The sequence below is a fragment of the Mytilus californianus genome, unplaced genomic scaffold (genome assembly GCF_021869535.1).
Source record: "Mytilus californianus isolate M0D057914Y unplaced genomic scaffold, xbMytCali1.0.p SCAF_12, whole genome shotgun sequence".
Lineage (NCBI taxonomy): Eukaryota > Metazoa > Mollusca > Bivalvia > Mytilida > Mytilidae > Mytilus > Mytilus californianus.
Window position 1 is genome coordinate 54,010,371 of NW_026262604.1, and position 10,876 is coordinate 54,021,246.

At 32.7% G+C, this 10,876-nt stretch overlaps 1 long non-coding RNA gene across 1 annotated transcript; it reads right to left on the reverse strand.

The window, feature by feature from the left end:
* Positions 1 to 5,814: 5,814 nt before the first annotated feature.
* LOC127722021 (uncharacterized) lies at positions 5,815 to 10,317 on the reverse strand. Its single transcript, XR_007991605.1, has 3 exons — positions 10,169 to 10,317; positions 7,524 to 7,610; positions 5,815 to 5,988 (listed from the first exon to the last, which is right to left on the reverse strand). It is a non-coding gene; the product is annotated as an uncharacterized LOC127722021 (long non-coding RNA).
* Between the last annotated feature and the right edge of the window lie 559 nt (positions 10,318 to 10,876).

Below are 10,876 nucleotides of genomic sequence, written 5' to 3' on the forward strand. Positions count from 1 at the left end.
AACAAGTTATATTTTATGAAATGAGATGGACCCTGCTCAGTACTATATATAGACACATACGCTGGACCTTTTTATATCGCCCATGAACACCCCATAAAAAGACATTTTCTTCCACTAAAACCCATTAATATGCTTATCTGAACCATCCAATCTGACTCCATACTGTTACGTGCTAATCGGAGAATTGGCAACTGTAAAATTAGATTTAAAAAAATCTTTGGTTTGACCTGAACAGAAATTAAACAATCTTCCAAATGCGAGGCTAGCAGCTACTTTGGTCAAATCTTAATGATGTTATTTCATGCAGCCCATGTACATTTTGCATTTTACTCAATGTCACAGGAAGACCATCCCACTTCAGTGTAGCCACCATCGCAGGTCAGAGTAGCTATCAACATGTTAATGTCACAATGTCACCATCGCACTTCAGAGTGTTAACCTGAACGCACTTTAGCGTGGACCATCGCACTTCAGCGTGACCACTGGGTTCGCAGTACCAACGCGGTTATGAGTCCTACATATATATATATATATATACACAGCCATGTATCACCATCACTGCTGGTGATCCAATGAATAAATCTGTTGTAGAGTCGTCACTGGTTCAGACATACTTATAAATATAATTATTTCTGTGACTGTATCTTGCATTAATTTTTAGGATCCTTTACAATAGATATATTTATAGATTATCGCTATTTTACCTATGACGATGTTGTCAATTTCATGTCAATTTCATTAGCAACGGCACATGCCTCCTTAGTTTCTAGCAATAATTTTCATATCACTCGACTCCGCTGAGAAAGGAAATTATCAGTCAGTAAGATCAAAGGAAATTTTTCATAAAATAGCGATAATGCAGCTTATCTGTAACAATTCCATATTCATGCCTTATATATCATGTAGTGTATTACGATGCTAGATTAAAACTGATGAGGAAAGGTAATACCCGGCCACCAAAAGCTTTATTTTTAAGCCTAGGTGGTCGTGTGGTCTAGTGCGTCGGATACAGTGTAGGCGATATGGTGTCACGATATCTCAGTAGCATGAGTTCGAATCCCAGCGAGGGAAGAACAAAAAAATTTGTTTTTACAGATCTAACATTGTTGGGCTGATGTTTAGACGAGTTGTATATATATATATGACAACAATCTTAAAGCACCTAGGACATATTAAAGACTTACTAATGCAACATTTTCATTACATAGCAGAAGAGTTCACTGGTATTCTTCCTCGTTCACTGCACCAATTAGTTGACAGTTAGTTGACCTATAAATAAATTTATTTTAAAAGATTTCACATTGAAGTATATTGCCTTGATTGCAAAAGTTAAAAATTTGAATACAAGTTACAATGTTAACAAGTCTGTTAATATCCTCCTAAAATACTTGTACCTTCCTATCTGCAAAACAATTGCTCTTATATGAAAATGTCTATGTGGGAAGGATTTTGATTAGTTTTAATTTTCCATAATTTTTTTATATATACTGTTATAGGTTTATATCTTTATAATGTTTGCATCTAACTCCTTCTCACCACCTTGAAGATGTTTCTATACCTCCTATACATAATCATGTGTCTCTTTTTGCCTGTTTGCACTGACTGTTGTAATAGAGCTGTTGATGTAAATTGTTCCAGTTAATCCTATAGTCAGCTGATTTAAAGTTAGGGTTTTTCAGGGAAAAAAACATTCTTTCACATTTTCCATAGGCTCAAATATAAAATAAGTCAATGGCGAGGAAAGAAAAAAAGTAACAACTCCATGTATGAATTTTATAATTAACTTATGTTTCTAATATGGTTAAAATGGGTTGAGTAATCATCATGAACATGATTTTTTCTGTATATTTTCAAACAAAATATGAAGCACTCAGGTCTTCTACTTTCTGAAATATACATTTGTACACAAATAGTTTACTCTGCTGTCAATGCCGACAGATAGCAATCCTTATATCTTGCATTCTGCAGCTTTCTCAGAAATTAATGGAACTTTAAACTATTTTGAGAGTAAAATGTAACTGTCTTGTTTGATAAAATAGAAGATTTAGATCACAATAGCTATAAATCTGATGTTTGGACCATGCGAAATCAATATGTTTACTCGATTTATCTCAGAACATAAATGAAACTCACCTAAATCAAATTGGTAAAAGAACTTCCCCACTTTAGTAATTTCTTGTATTGCCAATGGACATTGATAAACGTGTTTGTTAACTTCTTCAGAATGTCCCATATGTCTTGTCTTGTAGCACCTCCAAAGTGGCAAATACAGTTGACATGTAATGCCTCATCTGAGTAATCCTTTTTGATAATTCTGCCTTCTTTCAAATTTTGTTTACACTTTTCCAGCCGCATACATGAAAGTTTGAATCTTTAATATAAGGGAAATACATATAAATTAGTTTGTTTAACACCTGCTGCTTGTCTAATGTACTGATCTGTTAGCTTTGTCATGGCCTTCCATGTGTCTTCAGGGATGAGAATTGAGAGAAGTTGACTAACACATTTACCAGATTGATATGTCAATTTATATTTCTGAAAAAGTTCCCACTCCTCTGGGTTTTTTACCTTTTTCATTTGGTTTTCATCTACCCATGCATCCTCCTTTGCATCTATCCATTCCTTTAAAGTGAGTCTGCTTGGTTCCCCTCCTCTTATTGCATGGAATAATGTTAGTCTACTAACTATAAGATCTCTGAGAAAGGTATATATTCATTTGGTTCTAAAAACTTATAAGGGTCATCCAACTCTTTATTTGTGTTGAGATAAACTGTCTAAGCATATTAATGTCATCCTATACTGGTAACTGTTGAGGTCGTTTCAAGTTTTCTTGCCTATTTTTTTTTTGCAATTATATACTCAGCATCACTAAATATTTCTCCTTTATAATATTCTAATAATGTTTGAAATCATCAACTTTACTCATTTCATTTTTCTTGGTTTGTAAAATATATTGTCCCTTTAAGTGTGAAAGGACATTCTGTATAAGATGACCAACACCCTTTTTCAGTCCTGACTTCATCCCTCCATCATCTTTCGCTGCCATTGAATAAATTCCATCCATAAAAACAGAAAAGTTCTCCATTTTAAAAGATCTAATGCAGATATTACAGTAATACCCGATTTCTCAGCCTCTCCTTTTACATAGAAATATAAATTGGCGATTGTTCTCATCTGCTTCATAATGCTTTTCCTATTTTGCTGAGACTTGTCTTTTCTTGATACCATCTTCCTATATTAATGAAAAAGGAACTCAAAATATCTTCCTTATATTCTTCTGTGTGTTTGACATCTTTAACAGTTTCCTTGTGTATAGCAACAGGTACCCTAGTGTATCCTTCTGCTGCAAAACATTTTACTTTGAAATTCTTCATATGTTCTTTTACAAAAAAACCGTTGCAAGAAGAGCACATTACTCTTTTCTCTATCTCACCATCTCTGTCTTTTCTTGGTTTTCGTTCTTTAATAGATTTTTTTCGATAAAATTATCCTCTTTCATTTTCAATAAGTTATAATTAAGGTAGCCTTTTCTCTTTAACATAACAAATGCCTGGTTTCTATCCCTTGGTGGGAGTTGCATTGCAACTATTACATCCTCTTCTCCTTTATATATTGTTTTTAGATGTCTGGTCAGATGAGTTTGAAATTTTCAACAAAACACACAAGGTCTTTTTGGTTTGCCAATCGCTGCAAGAATTGAATTATTATTATATTATATTTTATATACATATATGATACTTGCTAACTGGCAACTTTGAAGACTTCCTTTGACAAATTGTAGCTATATGCAGCTAATATTTTTTTTTATTATGTACCTGACATTTGACTTAAAACATACATTTCTTAAATTCTAATATTATTTAAGTTCTTACACATCCTTGGCTCTCACATTTTTTGGTTTGAGAAATCCTGAAAAAGCTAGGCAAATCCAGAAACTTGCTTCAGAAGCACCAAAGGAGTATGTTTCATAAGGGTTATATTTGGCTCCAAATGATGTCCATTGTTTCAAGATAATAAATATTTCAAGCTGATGAGACACATAAGAAGGTGATTTTTTTTCTTATAAAGCGATAAAATTTACAACCAAAACAGGCCATGCAAAAGTAGAGATTTTGGTGTAATTTGATAAAATCCTCTGGAATTCAAAACATATTAGGTCCATAAAACATTAGAGTGCAGGCATTGACAAACTAAATATTGTCAAAAGTTTGTAATTCAAATATGGAAAGTGTTATCACAAACAGTATGTGAAAAGATAATTTCTGTTAACAAATGTACATGCATGTTTCCAGCCCGAAAAATCAATGGAAATTTTGACCTTTTTTTTTTTAAACTGATATGGAAAAATAAATTATGTGACATTATGAAAATAATGCTTATATGTAAATTTTCAACAAAAAGATGCATCTTCCATATATAATTATCATTTTAGTACTGATTCATTATGATAATTAGTCAACAAATCCTTATTTGAAATTTAAGCTGGAAATAGGGGCCATATGAGGACCTTATTGAGCCATTTTCATTAATGTAAAAAACATATAAGTATGCAGCAAATATGATGAAGAGGAGTGTACAAAGCTGAAAATGTTGCACAGAGTAAAATCTAATATAATATGAAGTTTGGTATCAAATATGAAGAAACCGTGGTTTGTAGTTGTTGAGGAAAATGCTTCTAACATTTCTTATACTTGCATCAATCAGAGGAACATATATTAATATGCATGAGGCAAACAGGAAGTAGGTTACAGATCTCAAAATCTGTCTCACAGTATAAATAACTAATTTGAAGTTTGGTACCAAACATTTAACAGACATTAACATTCTATAGAAATTATTTACATAAATGGAACAAAGGACAGTTTAAAACAGGCATTTAGTCTTAGATGCATGATTTTTTTTAATGAAGGGGTCAAATGACAATTTTGGTCATGTTGACTTATTTGTAGATCATACTTTGCTGAACAATTTTACTAAAAATATATAATTTGATACAGTAAGAATCAATGAACGGAACTAAGGACTGACACATAAAACAGAAAACATAATACTCTGAACTATCATATGCAGATTTTCAAAAATAATTGAAGTCAAAGTTGTCGGTTGTTTTATCAGTGGAGTGCTAATCAAGTTTTATATAAAAATGAACTTTAATTTTATGTACCTCATCTGGCAAAAAGCCCTGTAAAAAAAAAAACAACTTTCTAACGTTATGCTGATGTTACCAATGGTGCCTAATGTGTCATTTGTACCAACTCGTGTCCATTGCCACACTTCTGATATACCTAAAAGTAATAAAATAAATGTTAACTAGAGATAATATGTGCAGCTGATCCTGATGACAATAGATTCACTCTATGGAGGACATATAGTTTGAAAGCAAACATGCACTTTTTCAATTTTATGTTCTCAAAATCATGTTTTCTTGAGCAGCAGTATCATACCAACAACATATCTTAATCCTACCTGCCAAATTATATGTAAATCGTTTCTAGTTAGTGGTCATCCTGTTGGTAGTTTCTGCTCTAATAAGGAATTCATTTGTGCATTTCAGTGAAATGAAATATCGTCTAGATAGACAAAAACCAAATAAAACTGTTTTATCCCCACCACATTTTGTGCCATCCCTATATTAAGTCAGGCTATCTGGATCATGGGCTATTAGTTGTTTTTAGAAATTTTTCTTAAGATTTAGTTGGTGGTGGATGTGGTCTGTTGTAATACAGGTATCAAATATTATAGGTGATTCTCTTTTATTATCTTTATGTATCGTTATATTCACAAATTTGCTGTATAAATAGTAACTTACAAGTGCTCTAAAATATCAAAAATAGGTGTTGCAGTATATAGAGGTGCAATTAATTTCTCTGAACCTGCAGCTGGTGACAAGTGGGCATTTTTAGATTTTAAGGTTATAGTTTCACTTGCTGGTACACCGTCTCTACTCCTCTCAGTGTTTTTGGATTCTTTTCTTGAAATAGCTGCATCCTACAATTACAAAAATCCAAATTCTCAGAATAATGCAATATTTGATTGGTTGATAAATTGATTGTTGGTGTTTAACACCACTTACAGCACTATGACTATATTGGCAATCCTAGTCGATTAGGATTAGAGTCAAACACACCTGCTATGTGTGAGGTTTGGACTCACAACCTCAGTGTTAACAGACTAGTAGCAATATTTTAATATAAACAATCATTAACATTTTTCATAAAGTTCTTTTATAAAGTTCAAGTGTCAAAATTTTAATTTTCGCTCATTGGTATCAATTTTCTGAGATAAAGAACAAATCATATTGTTTTGGATACCTGATTCTGCATTCAAACGGAGGGAACTTCGTTGTTTGTGTAACCTTTATATTTGTGGTTTACCTGTACCTATAAAATCCTTAAAAAATTGGTACATCACAAATGATATTGAATTGACAGCATAAATTATATAAATCTTTGCAGTGTTAACCTACTTTCGAGAAATAGTAATTTTTCAATTTAGCATGTCTACTTCTGTAAACAAAATAAATCAACTACAACAAACTTAATCTGTTGCTTCTGTATATGATCACAATATAACAAAAATCCATATCAGTTTAAATCAGATTGTTTTCACTATCGTCTCACACAGTATTGTGGTTTTCTAACTATCGTTTTACTCATTTACTTGAGTCCATGGTTTTCAATGTCCTTTATTTAACTTTCATATTCAATTGACAACTTGGTCTCACATTATCATCTTTATTTTCTAAAGAATGAAAAATGTTCAACTTTTGGTTTAAAATTATTCCTGTGTAAATGTGTAGGACTCGGAGGTGAGATGGGGATGCTGATGTGCGATGGTCAAGTTGATGTGCGATGGTCACGCTGAGGTGAGAATGACCATTTGCTTAAGTGCAATGGTCTATATAATGTGTGATGGTTGTTTAAAATCAACAGACGTTCAATTGTTATGAGAGGAAGCTTTTTTAAGTGGTTAGTATATAAATTGAATTTGTTATTTTCTATGTATGTCCTTAGTTTTGGTTGCATATTAAATGAGTGATTTTCTGCATGTGAACATAATTCTGGGTTAACATTTCATATTTACGTCGTTCTTCTAATGAGTTTCTTTTTGCGCTGTCTACGATCCTGTGTGTAATCAAAGAATGCCACGCTCCATCATACGTAAAAAAGAACTTGTAGATTTTCAGAAAAAAAATCTGCTACAGAAGGTTGACTCTCCCTTTTACGCCAATCACTCCTCGTTTCCTTTAATATATGGGTTTTATAATCCCCTTCTTAACCGAAAAAAGTCCAAAAAATGCTTCTTACAAACAAATTGTCTTCTATATTGAAAATATACTTTATGTGATCCATCGAACTTCCGCGTTACCACAATTGCACTTCAGCTATCAACAAGACAACTCACAATGCTACAATTGCACTTCAGCGTAATCAAAATCGCACTTCACCTTCAAACCTTTGCACAGCAGTAAGACCATCGGGATTCGGAGATCTTTAAATGTTTGAAATAAGGAGTATACTTACATTGCTAGAATTATAAGGAATATCCATATATGTGTTAACCTGTCTAGAGAACTGATCATCAACTTTTGGAGGAGTCCACAGTGTTTCCTAAAGCACAAATTATATGTGAATTTATTTGTGACTGTGATGCATGTCATATGTGTTTTTAAGATTAGATTTGCCATAGAAATGAATAAATAAAAGACATATTGGGTATTGATTAAAGGTTAAACACACAGTACAAAAAGAGGATAAAATTTATCACCATTTGTTAAGCGTAAGTAGTTTACTAAAAGTAGTTCTGTGAACTGTTCACATCTTAATAAACTTACGTAAATATCAGTTTTCCTCTTATCTGTTTAATTGTTTTAATGAAAATTGAGAAAACTGTTGAAAAGACAAATTTAACATGAGTAACTAGAGGCTCCAAGGAGCCTGTGTCGCTCACCTGATATTTTTGTTTACAATTGATGCATGAAATAATGAAACCATTATACTTTTGCTTTAGTTTCAGAGATATAAGCCAAAAACTGCATTTTCCACTATGTCCTATTTTAAGCCATGTCAGCCATGTTGGTTGGCAGGCTGGGTCATCAGACACATTTTTTAAAATAGATACCCTAATGATGATTGTGGCCAAGTTTAGTTAAATTTGTCTCAGTAGTTTCAGAGGAGAACATTTTTGCAAAAGATTACAAAAATTCACGAAAAATTGTTAAAAATTTACTTTAAGGGGCAATAACTCCTTCAGGGGTCAATTGACCATTTTGGTCATGTTGACTTATTAGTAGATCTTACTTTGCTGAACATTATTACTGTTTACAGTTTATCTCTATCTATAATAATATTCAAGATAATAACCAAAAATTTGTAAGGGTTCCGTGGAACACAGTGTCTCGCCTACTTTTGCTGTTAGTCGCAGGCTCAACAAAAATGGGGAAAAAATTATTAAAAATTTTTCCTCTAGATACTATCTTTTGATTGTAAGAAGTTCTGTTCAAGTTTGGTAAAAATCCAAGAAGGTTTATGAATCTAATAAATGTTTTAAAAACTTTAACTGCAGACTGTACGTAATGATAACTGGAATAAAACTAAGTCCATCTATAAGTAATATACAGAAAAACAGGAAATAAATTTTCACAAAATTTCCTTCTAGATACTAGCTTTTGATCATAAAGAAGCTTCTGTACAAGTGTGATACAAATCCAGGATAGTTTAAGAAAGTTATTAAAAATTTGAAAGCTTCAACCACAGAGTGAATGTAATGTTAACTGGCAGAAAAACTAAGTCCATCTATAAGTGAAATACGGATAAACAGGATTTTTTTTTTAACAAAATTTACTTTTGAATAATATTTTATGATTACAAACAAGCTTCTGTCAAAGTGTGGTACAAATCCAGGATAGTTTAAGAAAGTAATTAAAATTTGAAAAACTTTAACCACAGAGTGAATGTTATGTTAACTGACAGAAAAACTAAGTCCATATATGAGTAAAATACGGATAAACAGGATTTTTTTTTTTTACAAAATTTTCTTCTGGATACTATCTTATGATTATAACCAATCTTCTGTCCAAGTTTGGTACAAATCTAGGATAGTTTAAGAAAGTTATTAAAATTTCACAAACTTTAACCACAGAGTGAATGTAATGTTAACTGGCAGAAAAACTAAGTCCATTTATGAGTAAAATACGGAAAAAAAAGGATTTTTTATTTACAAAATTTTCTTCTGGATACTATCTTATGATCATAAACAAGCTTCTGTCCAAGTTTGGTTGAAATGCAGAATAGTTTAAGAAAGTTATTAAAATTTCAAAAACTTTAACCACAGGGTGAATATTTGTGGACGCCGCCAACGACGAAAAAGTCACAGACTCGACAAAAACTGCAAAATTTCCTTAAAATTACCAATTCAGGGGCAGCAACCCAACAACAAGGTTGTCTGATTTGTCTGAAAATTTCAGGGCAGATAGATCTTGACCTGATGAACAATTTTACCCATGTCAGATTTGCTCTAAATGCTTTGGTTTCAGAGATATAAGCCAAAATCTACATTTTACCCCTATGTTCTATTTTTAGCCATGGTGGCCATTTTGGTTGGCGGGCCAGGTCATCGGACACATTTTTAAACTGGATACCCCAATGATGATTGTGGCCAAGTTTGGTTAAATTTGGCCCAGTAGTTTCAGAGAAGATTTTTGTAAAAGTTAACGACGGACGACAACGAAGGACAACGGACGACGAACGTCAAGTGATGAGAAAAGCTCACTTGGCCCTTTGGCCCAGGTGAGCTAAAAATTTCACATTTCATTCATTTATACTAGCATTTACAGTAATTGCACATTATATGTAACAACTTAAAGTCTCTTTCCTAACAAATAAATAAAAAAGATCATGTGCAAAACTTCAACATATGTGAAATCTTTCTGTGAAGTTTCAGGAATCTGGATTGAAAACTGTAGGAGGAGTTAATTACACAAGTTGATTACACAAATTAGGTATCCAGATGTCCCTGCCCAACCGCCAATCTGCCAAACATTACCATACATTTTAGCCATTTTTTTTAAATTGTATCAAACCTGGCCAAAAAGCTGTCTACTTCTTGAAAACTCAATTTTCAAAACTGATAAATTTTACTGAATATAAAGCCTATATTACATCATTACCTAGTTAAGACATTGAAATTATAGGTTTTGCCCGTTGAGTCCTTGGCATCTTTCCAGTTTGGTGGTAGAACAGGTGCTATGAACTGAGAGGGTAATGGTGGTGGAGGAATATCTTCTTCATCGGAAAAATCCAATTTTGAAAAATCATATGAAATCTGAAATAAGAATAGAAAGAAGTTATTTTGTGGATACCAATTTTTGTGGATTAAGGAAAGTTTATGGTTTTGTGGATATTTGATTTTGTTCTTTTTCCAAAGTCTGTATACAAGACAAAAGAAAATTTACACTTTATTCAACATTTATATCCACAAAATACACAAAGATTGGAATTTCATGAATAACAAGAAATGATTGTAACAGGATGCTGTTACGAAGTCTCCCAAACGAAGCTCCCATAATTCTTATTCCAAGGGTCGCCTGACATTGGGCAAAGTCCAGTGAAAATTGGTTTGGTCCAATAAAGTTATATGCATTAGTGATGCCTGGGGACTAACCCTGTATATCATTCAAATCATCTTGGCATGACAAACCTGAATATATATGGTTTAGGGGTGGGGATCTCGACCATTAACAAGATACTAGAACATTGGGGGTGGTGGGAACCCCTGGGGACTGACCCTATACGTCATTCAAATGTTCTAGACATGACGAACAGGAATATATATGGTTTAGGGGTGGGGATCTCGACCATTTACAAGATATTAGAAC